Source organism: Pipistrellus kuhlii, unplaced genomic scaffold (assembly GCF_014108245.1).
Source record: "Pipistrellus kuhlii isolate mPipKuh1 unplaced genomic scaffold, mPipKuh1.p scaffold_m20_p_1, whole genome shotgun sequence".
Classification (NCBI taxonomy): domain Eukaryota; kingdom Metazoa; phylum Chordata; class Mammalia; order Chiroptera; family Vespertilionidae; genus Pipistrellus; species Pipistrellus kuhlii.
This window is the reverse complement of record NW_023425404.1, coordinates 142,963,302-142,983,971: the sequence shown is the minus strand read 5'-3', so window position 1 is coordinate 142,983,971 and position 20,670 is coordinate 142,963,302. Positions and strand designations below refer to the sequence as shown.

The 20,670-nt window shown below is 37.2% G+C and overlaps 1 pseudogene; it reads left to right on the top strand.

The window, feature by feature from the left end:
* Positions 1–10,960: 10,960 nt before the first annotated feature.
* LOC118722552 lies at positions 10,961–20,225 on the top strand (annotated as a pseudogene).
* The last annotated feature ends 445 nt before the right edge of the window (positions 20,226–20,670 follow it).

The window sequence follows — 20,670 nt, the reverse complement described above, 5'->3', positions numbered from 1 at the left end:
TTGTTTGTTTGCCACAATAGATTTTAGGCAAAGCAACAACACAGGGACTATATCCAGTGCTTGGAACGAAATAAGTATTAATGAAATACCTGATGATGGGCAGAGTAAATGAAAGAGTGTGTAAATGAGTCCCAGGAACTGTGATAAATGAAGTTAGATTGTTTTTAACTCTGCAACGGTGCTTTGCTACCAGCTGGTAGACAGCAATTCTCAGGAGCTCAAATTTCATGAAACCAGGAAGTTTTAAATTAAAGGTCACCTTCTGGTATGAGATCCACACGTACTTAGTTCCAAAACTCTGGCTTAGGGGGAATTATGATATTCCAAAGCTTTTCATTAATTCTCAAAATTATTCATCTTGTTTACCAAATATTAAAAGTTGTCTATGGAGACTTACAAAAGGTCAATAGCTCCACTTCATCTTAGTTCAGGATTGTATCAAACCCAAATCTTGCTTTGACAAAATTCTGCATAAATTAAAAATATAACCGCACTGATTTTAAAAAGTGAGAGTGAATTAATGAAAAAAAAATATTGTTTGATTGTTAAACATCTCTAATGAGCATACAAGTAAGCAAAATTAAATCATTTAATGGAATAAAAACAACCAGGCCTATTTTCTACACAATAATGTATCATGCCCAGCAAAATTCATAGTTAAGGCACTTAGTTATATATACTTATATTTATATAGTACTATTATTAAAGTGTCACAATTCAGTTAATGCTCACATGAATACCTAAAACTTGACAAGGCAAGTGCCATTTTATTGTTTCATTTTGTAACAAAATGGTAATCGAATGCTTACCAGGTATCACAGTGAGCAAAACACACATATTACCTTTTGTTCTCTTTGATAGAAACACACTCACCAGTGACACAGATAAACCAAGTTGTTTTAATCATTCTGACAAAAAAGAATAATACAGAAAAAAATATAATTGGGGGAAATGATTTTGTCTGAGAGTTCAGGGATGCCTTTCTAAGAAAGTGATTTTTTAAATTTAAACCTGAAGAATCGGTATACATTAACTGGGAATGAAACACTGAAATGATTCTGTTATTACAGAAAAAGTAATCAGCGAGTGAAAATAGCCTAGCCAAGGAAGAGAGCTGGTACTAGAACCTAACCCTTCTAACATAATGCAGTCTTACACAGTAACAAAGGGAGTAGTTGCAATTTATTTATAATGGAATAAAAACAACTAGGCCTCTTTTCTACATAATAATGTATCATGCCCAGCAAAATTCATAGTTAAGGCACTTAGTTATATATACTTATATTTATATAGTACTATTATTAAAGTAGTCAACAAAGTGGGTGGTTTTCTATGTTAATTAGACTATTGGTCTGACTGCTGTAAGAAAGATCAAATAGCACTGGCAGGAGGTAAGATATTGCAATAGTTGTGCCATAGGACACCTGTATGCCAGTAGGGGATGGATTTGATGCCTCAGCTACTTGCCCAGTGTGCTATACAGATAGCATTTCTAACTCTGCCACAATGTGAAAAATAGTGTGAAGCCCTGGCTTATACAAGGTGGAGTTTTATTTACCTCTTAAATAACAATCTAAGCATTATCACTCCAGGGCTGTTACTGCAGCACCTCAACCTCCAGGATGCAGGACCATTTAATGATCTCACACTGACATCTATATAAGAGCTGCCTCGGACAAATGGTCTGAGATGGCACATGGCTATATTTGTACTCCAAATTGTTTGAAGGCTCATCCCTACCCTCTGTAGGTATAGTCCAAGAGTTGAGCACATCACTTATAGTCATATCAGATTGGCCATAAAATGGTCACTGAGCATGATTAACTTCAAAGGAATATGGAAGTGTACTATTTCTTTTGGGTGTACTTACTCCTAGCTGCAATTAAAGGGTTTGTGTTGGTAATGGCTCATTTATACCACAGGTATTATTGAGTGATTTCTAGGTATCAGTGCTTTTCTAAGGAGAGACGCATTAGAGAGCTACAGCAGTGAACAAAATTAAAAAGTCTAACCTTAGTTTTACATTCTAATAGGGAAGACGAGCAGTAAGTACTAAACATTAAAAATTGGTATGTTAAGGTGTTTTCTAGAAGATTATGAGTACTATGAAAGGATAGAGGAAGTAAAGGCAATCAGTAGTAGCATGCTGGCACATATTTACAAATCGGCTCTGGGGGGGAGGGGGGGACCCTGATTTGTAGCGTTGTCCAATTTCCATGGAGTAAAAACTCCCACCAATTTTAAGCTACCAATGTGATGTCAACCTACTTGAAAAATTTCCAAAGTGTTGATTACTTATCATAAGCTTGCATAAGTTGGCTCCAGCAATTACTGAAATGTGGAAAAGGTGAGACTGTGATCAGGAAAAGATAAAAAACACATAATTACGTCTGCATCTAAGACTGACAAGTGTCTCTGGGAAGGAAATGGCTAAAGATTAAAGATTTGTCATTGAGGTATAATAAACAGAACAGCATGGCTTGTGCCATGTAAATTAAGGGGAGCGACATAGGAGATGAGAGGAAACTGAGGCCAGATTATGGAGAGATTTTTGTTTGTTTTTTTGCAGTGGACTTACAATTTTCTTTCTTTGTTTAAATTAAATGTATTGGGGTCACATTGGTTATTAAGATTATATAGGTTTCTAGTGCACATTTCTATGATACATGATCTATGTAGTGCACCATGTACCTACTACCCAAAATCATATCATCTTTCATCTCCATTTATTTGACCCCCTTCACTACCCCCTCATCTCTTCCCGCTGGTAATGACCATGCTGTTGTCTGCAAACTCTCTCATAGAGTTTTTGTTTGTTTGTTTTTCTTGTTTGTTAATTTGTTGCTCTCAGTTTTATATGCTATATATGAGTGACATTATATGGTTCTTAACTTTTTCTGACTGACTTGTTTAGCTTAGCATGCTATTCTCAAGGTCCATCCATGTTATCATAAAGGACTTTTAATGAGATTGAAATGGTTAGGAAGCCACTGAGAATATTTGAGCAGAATGGCATTGTCTTATATTTAAAATTTATCTTATATTTAATTTAATTATAATTAATACATTTATCTTACATTTAAAATGATTTCTCTGGGTGATCCATTGAAAATAGACTATATAGAGCATTTAGAAGGGATTATTAGTAAGGTTATTATAATTGAATTAAAAGATAAATATGGATTGGGCTAGTGTTGAATCATTGCATGTGAAGATAAGTGAGGACTCTGTGTTTAGAAGGTAGAGGTAATAGGATGTCATGAGTGATGAAGGATTTTGATTTGAGCAACTGAAAGTATGAACATGACTGTACGTGATCTGGCAACCTAAAAACTAAGCACCTTTTCCCCCTGTCTCTCCTTACCTATTGTATTATTAAATATACAGTGATAAAATAGAAATAGTACAATATAACTATAAGAAAAACTCCCACATGGAATAAGGAATGATAGAAAACACATAGCACCTAATCATCCAAAGCACCTCTCATATCCTGCTGAGAAACCCCCTGCACAACAACAGAGAAGGTTCCTGGGTTGGTCCATATCATAGCCTTAGGGTTTACTTTCTGCCACATCCTCCCCTATCCATCATCTTCATTGCACACAGGTCCTTCCTTATCTATTACGCCCCACCTCCATAGTTGAGTTGGCCAATGGAGAGTATATACTTTCTCCTTAAGGGTTTAAATTATTTCTCAACCTATTTCATGTTGGTACCATCTCTAGGACCTCAGAGTGATTTTGACAGTCAAATAAGTTTAGGTTTTTGCAGGCTAGTCATATAATTTTGGTTGATAATGTAGTCCCTTGAAAACATAGTAGGTTTTGTGTCCATTTACTTCCATACAGTACATAAATGAAGAGATACAGGCACTGTTATATTCTACACATTATGTCTAATCCTGAAAAGCTATCTTACTCCTGTTCTGTGCATTCCTTGTCTCCCATTCCTTCATGGAGGCAACCTTGAGGCTGTCTGAAATAAAGTCTTAGGTAGGATAGAAATCTGAATTGCTCTGCCTGAATTTTGAAGGTTAGCTGCTTCTTATTGCCTGCAAAAGAACTCATATTGAGCCCTGGCCAGTGTTGCTCAATGGTTAGAATGTTGGTCTGCAGACCAAGCGGTGGTGGGTTTGATTCTGGTCAAGAGCCTGTACCTGGGTTACGGGTTCATTAGGCCTAGATCAGGTCTCTTTCACATTGATGCTTCTCTCTCTCTCTCTCTCTCTCTCTCTCTCTCTCTCCCCCTTCCTCTTTCCCTCTCTTCCACTCTCTTCTTTCCCTCTCTTCCACTCTCTCTCTCTCTCTCTCAAAAACAAACAAACAACAACAACAACAAAAAAAAAACAATGGAAAAGGTATCCTGAGGTGAGGATTAACAAACAGCCAAAAAATAGCTCTTATTTATATTGATATTGTTTAAAAGTGTGAGGCCACAGTCTTACTTACTTCTAATGTTGCTTCTTCAGGCACTTATTATTAGTTTGGTTTGGTTTACACAAAAAGTTTGCTTTATTAACCTCACTAGGGTTGAAATGATCAGAATTCTGTTCAAAACAGATTATAGGTTGGGACTAAAACAATCTCCGTAATCAAAACTGCATTCTCTAATATCTCCCCCTGGAAATTTTCTGTCTCTGTAAATGGATCTTGCTACAAATGTTAATAAGAAACCAACACTTCCCAATATTCTGATTTTTTTTTATGACTATTGTATGCACTTAAGCTACAGACTCTTTTGGCCTATGTTCTGACTTCTGAAATTTCCATTATCACGGAGAGGCCTGGTGGATAAGACTGGTCACTCACATTCTGCTTTGCACAACAAAGGTAACAGATCTCTGGCCAGCAGCATCTGTGTCCCTGAGACCTGCCACAAAGACACCAAACTGATCATTGGAATTTAGCCTTGTAACAGCAGCCCTACTTCTGGAACCAAATTCTTTATAATTTTGTATATAATTACAAGTGATATAATAATATAAAGCTAAAAATAGATTTTACATTTACATGTTTATCAGTCTTCTATGTTTTTGTTCTGTCATCACCAGGACGGTGTCCGGTTTACATGCTAAGGATATTCCTTAGCAGAATCTTCCAGTCAGCCAGAAGTGGGAAATGTCGATAGTACATCCATTTCTCGAGGCGTGCACTTTGAAAGTTGCAATTCACCTCATGTTCTATTTGTCTGAACTCAATCATAGGGCTACTCCAGGCAATCAAATGTGTCTGAAAAGTGTGTACTTATTGTTGAGAGATAATTGCAGTTAAAATTTTAATATTATACTATTAAAATTAAAAAGAAAACAAAATAGATGTAAGGTCATATGTTTAGTTTCAATATCATATTTTTTTCTAGAGCCTAAATTTGTGCATTTTAAATAGAGTTGGTGCAAACAACCAGTCACTTAAATCAATGTAGCAACTTCAGGATTAGGAGTCTAGGCCTGCGATTTTCAATCTTTTCCATCTCTTGGTACTTATAAACTTTGGTGATTACTAAAATTTTCAGACACACCAACATATATATTTTATTTTTGCCTGGTCTGACAAATAAATTAGGTATAATTTTAATTCATTCACACCAGACAACTGTTGTTGTGTTGTCTGTCTCCACTATTTTTGTCTGAAAATCTAAGGCAAAAGAGGTCAGTGCCTGGACTAAATAGTCAGGTCCTGCATGTTTTAAAAATTCTGAGGCACACCAGTTGAAAATCGCTGGGCAGGTCCAAATTGTGTCAAACTGCTTAGGTTCTAAATGGATTTTTACCACTTACATCCAGTAACAACATTTATGAAATTATATCATTATTTTAAGCCTCATTTTTTAAATCTGAAAATGAAGGCAGTATATGGTAATTTTTTCTCTCCTCTGGTTTGTAAGAAACCAATTTTTTTTAAAAAATCTAATATATATATTGAGCATGAGCATGTATTATGTGCCGGCTTAATTCCCATGCATTAGTCATTTAATACTCTCAATTTTTGTGCAGTAGAGACTGCTGTTATGATTGTTTTATGAACAAACCGGTCACAAATCCCAGCTTCACTGGGGTTTCAGAGCAAATGGCTAGAGTAAATACCTGAACTTCTATGCCCTCTGGCTCTAGAACTTTCACTCTTAATCAATACACAATGTAAAAGATTTAGCATAATCTGTATATATATACACCAGAGGCCTGATGCACGAAGACTTGTGAAAGAATGGGTCTTCCTTCCCCTGGCTGCTGGCACCACTTTCACTCAGGCCAGAACCACCTTTCTGCCTTCCCATGCTAGCCAGAGGCCCGGAATGGCTGGGATGGTCAGCACCTGTGTATGCAAATTAACCCACCATCTTTGTTAGGTTGATTTGCATACTCACTTCTGATTGGATGGTCGGCATCACAAAAGGTACAGTCAATTTGAATCTTAATCTTTTATTAGTGTAGATATGCTACATTGTTATTGCTATATGTGCTAGTCAGAATAATATCTTCTCCCCATCAAGATGTCCACCTTTGGTTCTCAGAACCTGTGAATATGTTAGGTTACGTTGGCAAGAACAAATGAAGGTTGCAGATAGAAATTGCTAATCAATCAGCTGATCTTAATATAAGGGATTATCCTAGACTATGGAGGGATGAGCAAGGTGATCATGAAGGTCTTTTTGTTTTTAAAATATATATTTTTATTGATTTCAGAGAAGAAGGGAGAGAGAGAGAGATAGAAACATCAATGAAGAAAGGTAATCATTGATCAGCTGCCTTCTGCACACTCCCTACTGGGGATCAAGTTCACAAATTAGACATGTGCCCTTGACTGGGACCCTTCAGTTCACAGGGTAAGAAAGTCCTTTAAATATGACAGAATAAGGCAGAAGAGTCAGTCAGAGTGATGCAGTGTAAGACTGGACTGGCCATTGTTGGTGATAAGGGTTAGCTGGCTAGTTTAATTAGCCAGACAGGAAGAGAGGAGGATCTAGAGAGAATAGAGGCATCTTGGCCTGAACAATTAAAGCAGCCATAAGTTAGATAAAAAGCAACTATACATCAAGAACAGAGGTATCTCTCACCTGAGCATCTGGGAGAGCCATAAGGGAGATTAAAAGCAACTCCAACCAGCAAGATAAAGGGGGAGGAAGATATACATTCACATATTATCAGGGGATAAATAAAAAACCACAGGATATCAGGGGGTGGGATGGGGAAGAAAACATATTTTCACAGAGGATAGAAGAATATTGCAAAATAAGGGGAAAGAAATAAGGGGGCACCACGTGGGCTTTGGCCTTTGAAACTGGTACTATGAGGAAAGCTTGGGGGTCCTAGATTAAGAAAAGGGTCTCCAGGAAATATAATACCTCAAGACAAAGAGAGCAGAGGCTACTCTTCTTAGGGGACCCCTCTGTTTTTCCGTGGCAGCAGGGACAGAGTTTTAGGATTATGAATTTAGGATTATAGTTTTAAGGGTAGAATCTGCTTGCCATCAAGTTTATGTACTTCTCACCTACCACCTTTTGTCAGTGGCTTCATTCTTTGAGTCTATCCGGACAGGAGTCTGGGAAAGAAATCACCCTTGGACCATGCTTACCAGAAGAAAAAAAAAATCCCAAATCATTGGCTTTGAAAATGGAAGGGGTCCATGAACCAAAGGATGCTTGCAGCATCTAGGAACTGAAAAGGCTAGAAAACTGATACTTCCATGGGGCCTCCAGAAGGGAGCATAGCCCTGTTGACAAAGTTGTGATAATTGGTTATAGCAACCACAGGAGATTAAAACAGAGATAGAAACATCAATAATGAGAGATAAACATTGATTTGGCTCCCACTGGGGATGGAGCCCACAACCGGGACATACTTCACAGGGAATTGAACCGTGACCTCCTAGCTCATGGGTTGATGCTCAACCACTGAGCTATGCCAGCTGGGCACCACTCTCTCTGTTTATGTGTATAATTAGCTTTCCTTTTCATTCTACTATTTTTGTTTTGCTCAGAATGCATCACAAAATATCTCATTTTATTCATTGATCAATATTTTAAATAGAATATTAATTTTAGCTATAAACATGTGTGAAATTAATACAGAAAAATTATAGTTATCTTTTGGGAGGATGATCTTGATCTATATGTTTTTATGGTTTTGTTAAAGATTGATGCAAATTTTCTACGTAAACTGAAACTTTCTTAAAATCTTCTCAATACGTTATTGCATTATTTTCCCATGTATAGTACTTATAATTGTTTATATTTATTTTTGCCTTATGAAGAATTACCAATTTTTTTTATTTCATTAGTCATTTCAAGAAAACAACTTTTAGATTTATAAATCAAATATTCTTCTTGTTTTTCTTTTTGGTGTAATTGTAAATTAATTTGAGACTTCATCTTTATTAATTTCCTCTTTGTTTTTTCTTATACTAGCTTTTCCAATTAAATGGTTCTTTGAAAATATGAAATATACTCATGAGTGTTCAACATTTACAGTCTGAATATCTCATATATTATTTATTTTAAATTTTCACTTTAATGATCATTTTACTAGACATAGAATTCCAGGTATACAAAGAACATTTTCTCACACTTTTTAGGTCATTAATAACCTAATAGTTTCAGAAAATAGAATACCTCTTTTTCTTTTTTGGCATTTTTTTTTCTCTGAAACTAATTATTTTTATTTGCTCCAGGCATTCTAACATTTTGTTAGACATTTTTAGTAAATACATCTTTATTCCATTTGGACAACTCTTTTTATTTAATAATGTGAAGAGACCTTCTTTTTCTATGATTGCTTTCTTTTCTCCCTTATGTGATCTCTGTTATTGGTTTTTGAAGTTCTGTAACAGTGATATAACTTCACAATCTATCCTCAATGTACCTAACTTTTTAGTCAGTAACTTTTAGTTTTGTGTTTTTCACACAGCATTGTAGAGAAGATATTTGATCTTCCAGCTCAGTAACTTATTTTTAATAATACTAAAATTTTGTTTGATATGGCATCATTATTATAGCCACCTTTTTCCTAATTGCTGAGAATTCTAAGTATTTCTTTTCATAGCTAAATTGTTACTATATTCTTTCTTTATTAATCTATTATATAAATACTTTTGTATTAGCTCTTTTCTATTCCTGAAGTTCTTGGAGTTTAATATTGTTCTGCTTTATAAGATTGATGACTCTTTTTTGCTTTTTTCCCCTTAAATGCTTCATCATTCTTGGTTCTGTCTAGATATCAAATATAAACACTACACCCAAATTAATATCCTTTTAGAAATCAGTACAGTAATATTAATAAATAATAATATTACTATTAACAATATTAATAATATATTACAACAATAATAATAATATATCACAATTTCTAAATAAACATTTTAATTTCTAAATAAACATCTATGGTACATATATATGTACATATAACAATAAACTTGTTTTTAGCATGAAAATTTATAGATATTTTACAAGTAACAAAATTATAGAACAAATTGTTAGTGAAATTGATCAATTTTTAAAAATAGCTCTTATAAACTTATTTGGAGTGTGTGTGTGTGTGTGTGTGTGTGTGTGTGTGTGTCAGGGCTCATGGGCTATTATGACTTGTGCAATTATGTGACATACAGAACCATATGAAACTCTTCCAATAATTTATTCATTAAATTGAAAGTTATTAGATTATTTGTTGCCTCAAAAGGTGCATAATTTTTCTTAATATCAACAGTAATGTTCATGGTGCTGAGGCATTTCCCCCTTTACTTAATTTAATAGCAATTGTATTCAAAATGTTCAATCCAGTCTGGGATTTTTTTATTTTTAATATATCTATTATAAAAAAAAGTCAATAAAAGTAGTTTATTACCATGCCATATTTAATCAAATGAAACTTAATCCTGTGGAACTAGTGGAATATGGCATTTAAGAGACTGGGTTCTTAACAGGACATTTACATTAAAATTCCGGCTCTCCCAGTTCTCTTTTAAGGCATCTTTTTGTGTCTCAATTACTTCATCTGTAAATGGGGATGAGATAAAATTATAGTATGCTTTTGATCTAATGTAAACTTATATAATCATCTTGCATGTATCAAATGCTCTGTAAAAATTAGCTATTTCTTTTATTCATAAAGTGAAAATTTAGTAATAGCTATGAAGTGATGGGGATTTTGATGGTTCTTGCCAAACCACAATTAAATATGGGCAGAATTCAATAGGAATAATGAAAAGGAGAAATCATAACCTGAGAACACTCTGGAGCCTGGACACACACTTGGGAGCAATCCCTTGCTTTGAGTCCTCTCTTCTGAAATGAACGTGCTTCTCTGTTGGCAGATTTCCAGGAGGCTAGTGCCTGTGGTAGCCTTGATACTGTCATTCCACCTCCTCTCCCTCCCTCTACCTGGATGTCTTAGTTTCCTTTAGCAGGTATGTAGGAGTGTTAGCCCGAAATGACAGCCATACTGTATGAGGGCTAGAGAGGCACCAGCGATTTGTTTCCTAAATGCCAGAACTTTCATCAAGATGCAAACTGTCATGTTAAGGGCTGAATGCTATAGGTGCATGTATGGGAGCTGACTTGAAATTGGTTGGAAGGCCAGGAGGCTGATTGTCACACACACACAAAAAAAAATACATGGTGCCTTCTAAGTGGATCATGGTCCAAACTTCTGAGGTCCCTGGATCCCAGTGCCCTTGGAATATGCCTCTTGGGAAAGTTGGTATAGGTACTGAACCACAGTAGAAAGTTGGTCATAATGGAGCATGTCCTACTATCCAGTAACAAGCCAAGAATTTTCGTTGCTTTATTTTGGGATTGTTCCGGATGATCTGGGAAACGGATTTTGGTAACTGGGCTATTAGGATGACTATCTGGGTCTCAGGTAGGTTATTTACCAATCAGTGTTGAATTATTTCAGATTAAAAAAAAAACATTTTGTGCCAGTTAAATATCAGCCTTGACTCACAGCATATGTTAATTTAGAGTTATGTGTGGAGCTGTGGAGCGAGAAGCACAAGAAGGAAATAGCATGGGGTAAGTAGGCTACATTGGAGTAAGGATGGCTGTGACACTGCTCTCATTGTGTGGTGAAGTCTGACTTACATTGCCTTGTAGCTGCCCTTAGTGACTTCCTTGATCAATAGAGCAGGCATATATGCCTGCTGAGACCTTTAAGTCTGTGATGTAACAAGCATTGCTGGCTTCTCTTTGGGTCTTTGAAAATGTTTGCTCTGTCTATCCTGATCATTCCATACTATGAGGAAGCCCAAACTAGCAATGTTACAATAGAGAAACAGAGAGGACTGATTAGTTTCTTGTTGTCTGGATGCCCCAACACAAGTGCCAGACATGTGAGAGCAAAAGCCTTTAAATGAGCCCAGTGCCAACAACAATCTAACTGCAACTGTATAAGGAATCTGGAGGGAGAACTTGGTTTACTTATTTCTTTGTTGGTTTAAGTCATTTATTTTGATAGAACACAGCCTAAAGCATCTTCCCAAGATAGGTTATAGAGTTTTTATTTTCATGACATAAAGTAAATATCATTCCTCATTATTTTATAAGGATTTGTCCAGTGGTGTCTATCATTGAGTTTGCTGATGAAAATTCTAATATTAGACTTTTACTCAGGGCTTCAAAAGTGGCCTTATTGAAAAATATTTTGAAAGCATTAGAGTCATCTTTATGTTTTTGGTTTTGTAAATTTTCACAGGTCTGTATCTTACATGTGTTGTGTGTTTTTTTAATTAATTGAGTTGTATATCTGATAACTCTTTTCAATATTTGTGTAACTCTTTCCTGTTAAATATATTGGTTTACATGTATTGTAATGTCTTTCCTGTCATACTTCTATTACCCTTTTAATGATACTTCAATTAATAGGATATTTAAACTTTTAGATTGATTTGTTCTTTCCTATATTTTCTTTTTGTTTTTTACCTCACTTTTTCAGAGTCCCTTAATTTATTCCCCGTGCCTTCATATATAGAGATAAAATTTCAACACTTACAATTTTGTTCTTCAAAAGCATTTGTTCTCTGAAGGGCTCCTTTTAACAGTATTCTGTTCATGTTTTATATTGATAATATCCTTTATTTATTTATTTTACATATTTTATTGATTTCCCACCTCCCTCCCTCCCACACATCCCCTCCCTCCCCAGAGTTCCATGTCCATTGGTTGTACTTATATGCATGTATACAAGTCCTTCAGTTGATCTATTATCTCCCCCAGATCCTCCTCCCCTCCCCGCTGAAATTTGACAATCTGCTTGTTGCTTTACCGTCTCTGTATCTATCTTTTGGTTCATCAGTTTATAATGATCTTTATTATCCACAAATGAGTGAGGTCATGTGGTGTTTCTCTTTCATTGATTGGCTTATTTCACTCAGCATGATGTTCTCCAATTCCATCCAGGTTGCTGCAAATGATGAGAATTCCTTCTTTTTTATGGCAGCATAGTATTCCATTGTGTAGATGTACCATAGTTTTTGGATCCAGTCATCTGCTGATGGGCACCTAGGCTGTTTCCAAATTCTGGCTATTGTAGATTGTGCTGCTATGAACATAGGGGTGCATATATCCTTTCTGATTGGTGTTTCTAGTTTCTTGGGATATATTCCTAGGAGTGGGATTACTGGGTCAAATGGGAGTTCCATTTTCAGTTTTTTGAGGAAATTCCACACTGTTCTCCACAGTGGTTGCACCAGTCTGCATTCCCACCAGCAGTGCACGAGGGTTCCTTTTTCTCCACAACCTCGCCAACACTTGTCGTTTGTTGATTTGTTGATGTTGGCCATTCTGACAGGTGTGAGATGGTACCACATTGTTGTTTTGATTTGCATCTCTCGGATAATTAGTGACTTTGAGCATGTTTTCATGTGCCTTTTGGCCTTCCTGCTGTCTTCTTTTGAAAATATTCGATTTAGGTCCATTGCCCATTTCTTAATTGGATCATTCATCTTCCTTTTATTTAGTTGTATCAGCTGTCTGTAGATGTTGGAGATTAAACCTTTATCAGTGGTGTTATTTGCAAATATGTTCTCCCACACCGTGGGCTTTCTTGTTGTTTTGTTGATGGTTTCTTTTGCTGTAAAAAAGCTTTTTATTTTGATGTAGTCCCATTTGTTTATTTTCTCTTTAGCTTCCATTGCCCTAGGGGTAGTATCAGTGAAGAAGTTCTTTTGGCATACATCTGAGATTTTGCTGCCTGTGGATGCTTCTAGTATTTTTATGGTTTCCTGTCCTGCATCCATTTTGATTTATTTTTGTGTATGGTGTAAGTTGGTGATCTAGTTTCATTCTTTTGCATGTGTCTGCCCAATTTCCCAACACCATTTATTGAAGAAACTGTCTTGACTCCATTGTATATTCGTGCCTCCTTTGTCAAATATTAATTGAGCATAGTGATTTGGGTTGATATCTGGGTTCTCAATTCTATTCCATTGATCTATATGTCTGTTCTTGTGCCAGTACCACACTGTTTTGATCTCCCTAGGGATAGTAACTAGAGTGCCTCTGCATTTGTAGGTAAAGCTTTTTTCTCTAAATTTGAAATGTTTTATTCATGGTTATTTTTTTCCTGCTTTTGTCTCTTATATGGGTAGCTTACTTCAAATGTGTAGCAATCCTTACTTTTTTATATAGTAAAAAATTATAGTAAGAAAAATATGATTGGAGTCTATGAATATGTGGGAAAGAACTTTGTTATTAGTAGTCCTCACAACTTTGGTGGATGGTGATCGGGATGTGTAATCATTATGTAGGGAGATGTAAAACTATGGAGCTCACTATGAAGTGCCAAGAACTCACAAACGTCTTTTTTTCTAAGGTTGTTTATTCAATTCCTTTAGAGACCTTTTTTAGCCTCATGCTCAGATGCTGGCAGCCAGGTGTACTGCTCAGGTGTACTGAGGTGTACTGAGGTATGAAAGTAGAGTTGAACAGGTCAATTCATCTCACGGGATTGTGAATGAACCCATTGGTTCATTACTGCCTTCCATCAGCCTTGGATGTATGATATCATTGGTTACTATGTTCTCCCATTCAGTGTTCCCTTTTTTGTTGTTATTGATCTTTTCTTTTGCTGTGCAGAAGCTTTTTAGTTTGATTTACTCCCATTTTTTCCCTTTGTTTCCCTTGTCCTAGGAAATACATTTTCAAAAACACTGCTGCAAGAGATGTCTGAGATTTTACTGCCTATATTTTCTTCTACGATTTTTATGGTTTTGCAACTTACATTTAAGTCCTTTATTTGTTTTGAGTTTATTCATGTGTATTGTATAAATTGGTGATCTAGTTTCATTTCTTTCTTTTTTTTTCATGAATGTGTCCAATTTTACCAATAACATTTATTGAAAAGACTAGAGGCCTGGTGCATGAATTTCATGCACGGGAAGGAGGTCCCTCAGCTTGGCCTAGACCCTCTCCAATCTGGGACTGCTGGCTCCTAACCACTCATCTGATTTCCCCTAACCCCTCTGCCTACCTGCCTGATTACCCCTAACTGCCTCTGCCTGCCTTCCTGAACACCCCTAACCACCTCTGCCTGCCTGCCTGATGTCCTTAACAACTCCCCTGCCAGCCTGCTCATCTCTAACTGCTCTCCCCTGCCAGCCTGATTGTCCTTATCCGCCTCTGACTCAGCCCCTGCCATCATGACTTTGTCTAGAATGATGTTCAGTAGACATCAGTCCTATCCTGTCTAATTATCATATTACCCTTTTATTAGTATAGATTGCCTTTTCTCCACTGTATTCTCTTGCCTTTTTTGTTCAATATTAATTGACTATTGAGAGGTGGGTTGACTTCTGGGTTCTCCGTTCTATCCCACTAATCTATATGTCTATTCTTATGCCAGTGTCATCCCTGTGCTGTGATCTTCCCAAGTGTTCTGAACTATTTTTACCCCCACAGTAAAGGCAGAAAGACTTGGAGAGTGAGATTGGAGTTCGGGACATTCCTTCCCTCACATTGAAAGCTAGAGAGGCCTGAAGTTGGCTCTTTCCCTTCCCTATGTTTGGCCAGGCTGTGTTAAAATAGACTCACTCACTTGAGGACAAGCATTTGCTAAGGAAAACATAGTATTCTTGACGTATTTGAAAAGGCTAATTCCACCATCCCTCCTTTATCAGAAGCATGAAGATTTTTTTTTCCCCTTTCTTAACCCCAGAAGTAAAATTCAATGAAAGAGATGGACCCCAGGAATTTTTATTTCTGAAGCTGGTTCATGCTTAGCCTCTAGGAATTGGTCAAGTACCTTTTAAGTGCTGCTGCCAGCCTCCAGCAGTGGCTTTTGCTCCTACAGTTAACCATAATTCTCTGTGTTTACCTTTCTCTCCAAGTTTTGGTGGTGTGGTCTGTCCTGTGTCTTCATTTTTGTGATGTATATAAAAAGAGTTGTTTTTTTTTTTTTTTTTCCACTTTACTCAGTTTTGTTTTTTCTTGTTCTGTGGATGGGAGAGATAACTTTCCAGTTCCTTCCATATTGGGTCAGAAACTGAATGCATCCTATATTACTTAGAATAACAAAAACATACTATGCTAATTAGACTGGATGTTCTTCCAGAAGACCTTCCAGATGAAGCCATGGATCTAGGAAGCCACCATGGCTGCGAGGGAGGGATCCAGGTAACCGCCACAGCTGTGAAGGCCTACTCTTGCACAAATTTCATGCATCGGGCCTCTAGTTTTTATAAAGTAGAAAAACATAGCAATTCCTATCAGTCTGATTTTTCCATGTGTAAATTTAACAGATCTTTGGGAAAGTGAGAAAAAATGTAATGTAATGTGGCTTTGTGAGGAATTAATTCTATCAGAACAATATATATATATATATTTAAAGGTGCAAGGATAACTCTTGAGATTAAAAGCCACATGTATCTGCCATTTCAAACTCTTCTTGCATATACAGGGTGGAGCAAAAGTAGGTTTACAGTTGTTCATATGGAAAAATAATTTAAATAAATAAAATAAAGAAGAAATTTTCTGTTTCATGTTTTCACAATTGTAAACCTACTTTTGCCACCCTTTCCCCCCCTCCCCCCCCCCCCCCCCCCCACACACACATATACCAACTCACAAAGAAACTGGAAATAAGAATATGGGTTTATCTTATGATAGGTAGCCATCTAGTAAGAAGAACCTGGACATGTTTAAAAAATAGATAAATTATTTAGTACAAGTCTGGTGGATATCATATGGCAAAGCTCTCTAGAGAGAAGTTCTGGTTTTGTTTCTACTTTCAGTAAGTGGTGCAATATGTGGAATAGAGAACACACTCATCCCTTTCTTAAGTTACCAAGATGTTGGAAAGTTTTCAACACCTTATAGATATAAATAAAAATGTATTTTATATACTACGAGTAAGCAGAGTTGAACCAATTAAATTTTACAGTGTCATTTGTAGATTGACTTACTTATGGATAAATGGATACAATTATATATTATGAATCTCAAGATAGTGTTCCCTGTCAGGAAACCATAGCTGCATGTCTCAGAACTGCCTGTAAATGGCATGCTGAATGTTTAATATGGGCACATAGTCACATCCCACCTCAACAGGATAGCAGCATACTATAGGGAATACTTCATCTGACTAAAGATTGAAAGGAGAAGTTTCAGAAGAAGGAGATAAATTCCTTTAAAAAAAAAAAAAAAAAAAAACACACACAGACCAAAAAAAACACACCAGTAGTATAGATTTTGATTTACTGTAAAAATAATTTCTTCATAAATATATTTTTTAAATTTTTGCTTACTGCTTATAACACCCTCATGTACAGTCAAGTATATATAACATTTTAACAGCTTTAAGAGGTCATATTGTAAAACTAGCTATTTAACTTTATTTACCCAGCATTATCCAAATTTATTAGATTATAGAATGTTTATATTGTGATTTTTAGTTAATTTAGCCTACACTGTTGGAGATATTGCTCCCAAATTATTATATATGTTTTACTAATTCAAGTGCATGAAATAGTATAGCTTTCATCACAGGCCCAATTTTAGAACATTAATTTGTATTCTCCATTTGGAAAAATGAACTAGTGAAATTGAAATGTGTAATTGATATAACTATTCTGAATTCAGAATCTTCATTTGTCTTTTGAGCATCCTGCAGACTGAGACATTCTTATGTAAAATTGATCAGAATTCCCCGGATAGCAATTATGGAAGTTTTACATTGTATAGTTGTTAGAAGTTAAATCCTTTATAAATAGAAGGTGAGATAAACTTGTCACTTTCTTAACATATGACAGATAAACAGCCAGATTCAGCAATAGATTTAATAAGCAATCTGTGGGGTTAATTATGTATCAAATATGGTGTTAATAGTTTTTGTCTTACCTCCAATTATCAAAAATCATTACAAGACAAAAAGTATCAAATAACATTGCCCCAAGCAGTGAGTCACACTACATAGCTGAATTTGACTTTCTACTTTCCTGGGCAGTCCCAGAAAGAGAAGTGTGTGCTGCTTTCCTTCCATTTTCACATTATCTTCTGAGATGCCACGTATATCTATGGTTTTATTTTCTCCTCTTTCCAGGAAAATTCAATTCTTAAAATGATCTCCCCTTTCCGAACTTATATAGGTCACTGGTGGGAAGGCTCAGGAGGTATAAATGACAATATTGAGAGATTTATACACTAGCATCCATAGCTCAGGACTCACTTCTAAAAAACAGCATAATTTAAAACAGATATGTGAGCAGGTCTATTTAAATGTTCTAATAAATATTTCCTCATAAAACTGAACCATAGAGCAAAACAAATAACAGACAAAAACATTTTGACCATGCTTTTCTTGTTTCAAAATCAGAGAAGAGACAAAAGTATTTAAATATCTTATTCTCAACTACTGTCACTCAGTTACATGTCAATGTTATTTGATAAATTAATCGATCTGGTTTCATCAGCTTTTTTTTCAAATTGTTTCCTATCAACATCATATTTAGGATACCAAGAAAATGTCTAATGATGGCAAAATGTTGCTAAGTAATATATCACAATTTAAACTAGTTTTTTTCTTAAATAACTATCAAAACAATCAAGCAGATTTCTTCAACAAATTTGAAGTAATCATTTTAAACTTAAAAATCGAAGAAGGAAAGGAAGACTGTTATTGTACAGGTCAAAATGGAGGGGTGGAGTACATTCATCTTTGTTTTTCCCTCAGTGAAATAGAGTTTGAGTTCCTTAAAGTGCAGGAATTTCACTAAGACAAGGTACATCTGTTTCTTCTTTAGGAGATCGGCATTTGTATGCTAATACCTTTGCAATATTGGAGGGCCTTCCTATACATTGGTAAACCAGGTGACAAGAATATTAGATCAGAAACAGCAGCTTTGAAACCTGAGCAAGTGCACCCCACACCTCTAAACCAGCTTGGCTTAATTCAATCTCGCTGAAGCCAACTCAGGCTAACCACTCCTGGATCCTAGCATCCTCTTCAACTCTGGCTAGATGCCCTTGCAGAAACCTTCACAGATTTGGTCACAAGCTGGCATGCAGATGTACAGGAGAGCAAGGCATGGCAAAGACTCACCTGGCCAGATGCCTGAACACTCTGCGTTTAGGGGGCAGCACATTGGGTGCAGGTGTGGATGTCCTGGCTGGGAAGGTGACTACCGATAAAGCAGGACCCTCCATTGTGATCTGCTTTGTGGTGGTAGCTCTGTCTCTGAGTTGGCTGGGCTATGCTATGCAGAGTTTGGTGCCTGGGTTCCCCGATATGGTTCTGCATGTCTCTAATCTACGTCGCTGTGGGAGAACTTGGGGCCTTCACCACTGTCTGGAACCTCATCTTCGCCTCTGTCATTGATGAAGCCAGTGTGGCCCGGGCCTGGAGCTCAGCTTTCGACAGCCTGTTGGGGAACCCCATGTCTCAGACCCTGCAGGTAGCATCTCATTGCATGATCCCCATGTCCTGGTGGAATATCCAGACCTCTTTGTTTTGAGCCTGCTGTTGCTCACTGGAATGCTGCTTCTGGGGCCTATGAGTCCACCTTGGTTGCCAAAGTGTTCACAGTGTTGAATCTTTTCATTCTTGGTTTTGTCATTGTCTCTGACTTCATTAAGGGGACCTATACAACTGGAAGCTCACAGAGGAGGACTACAAACTGGCCAAGGAAGGACTCCTTACTTTTAGTTTGAGCTCTCTGGTCTCTGGAGGATTTGACCTTTTAGCATTGAGAGGTACCCACTTCTATGCATTTGTTGGTTTTGACTATATTGCTACCACTGGGGAAGAGGCTCAGAATCCCCTGTGTCCCATCTCCATGGGCATTGTGATTTCACTGTCTGATTTTTGGCTATTTTGGTGTTTCTTCGGCACTCATGCTAATGATGCCTTACTACCAGCTGCACACTGAGCGTTTCTTGACTGAGGCATTTCTCCATGTTGGATGGGCCCCTGCCTCCTATATTATGGTTATTGGATCCCTCTGCGCTCTTTTCTACCAGTCTCTTGGGCTCCATGTTCCTCATGCCTTAGGCGATCTATGCAATGGTGAAGGATGGCCTTCCTGTTCTTGCCTGGATCCACAATGGCATGCACACACCCATCCTAGGCACTGTGTTCTCTGGTTTTATTGCAGCATTAGTGGCATTCCTCTTTGAAATCACAGATCTTGTGGACCTCATGTCAATTGGGATCCCGATTGCCTACCCCTGGTGTCTATTTGTGTGCTAATATTCAGGTATTGGCTTGGCTGGGAGATGAAGACTGAGGAAGATGAACTGGAGTTGCGGGAGGAGAGGATGCCTGAACTGAAAAGCTGACCTCACAGGCACTGTTTTATCCACACAAATCCACCCCCCATGCACTCTCTGGTCCATTCACTTATGTTTGCTCCTCACTGCTTGCGCTGCTCCAGAGTGTCCTTTGCCTGGTGCTGGCCCAGTGGTCAACGCCACTGCTTTCTGGAGATCCAGTATGGACTGCAGGGGTTTTGCTACTCCTGATGCTCATGCCAGGGACCCCTGGTTCAACTGGAGACAGGCACAGAGCTCCACGGTCCTTCACTTCAAGGCTAGCTACTTTGCTTCTTCTCCCACTAATGAGCATCATTGTGAATGTTTATCTTATGGTGAAGATGATAGAGCTGGTACCTTGGCCCAGGGTCTGATAGATGATCAAGTTTGCTGTCTGTGAAATCCAGCACAGCCTGAAAGAGGTTAAGAGTGATGAACCTCTACTTGAGTCTAAGACACAAACTGTAGACTTTGATCTCATCAGTGCCTGAACGCTGCCTGGTGTCCCCACACAATAATGGAGAAAACTCCTGACCACTGGGAAGCTAGGCCTCCAATGGAATGGTGGTAGTGGTGGTGGCCAGGGGGAGGAGGGGCACTAGTAGAGCTCAGCTCTGTAGAGTGTAGGGTTTTCTTTGCTGTTTCTTGTCTTTTTGATTTTTTTAAATTCTTACCCTAGGGCACAGTCAGAAAGAGAAAGGGAGAGAGATGAAGAGAAGGAGAGAGAGAAACATTGATGTGAGAGAGAAACATCAATAAGTCAACTTCCCTTCAATATACACCCCACTGGAGATCAAACCTGTAACCTAGGTATGTGCCCTGGTAAGGTATTGAACTGGCAACCCTTAAGTGCACAGGATGATGCTCAACCACCTGAGCCACTCCGGCCAGGCTTGCCTCCTTTATTTTTATTATTATTTTTTTAACTTGAATACT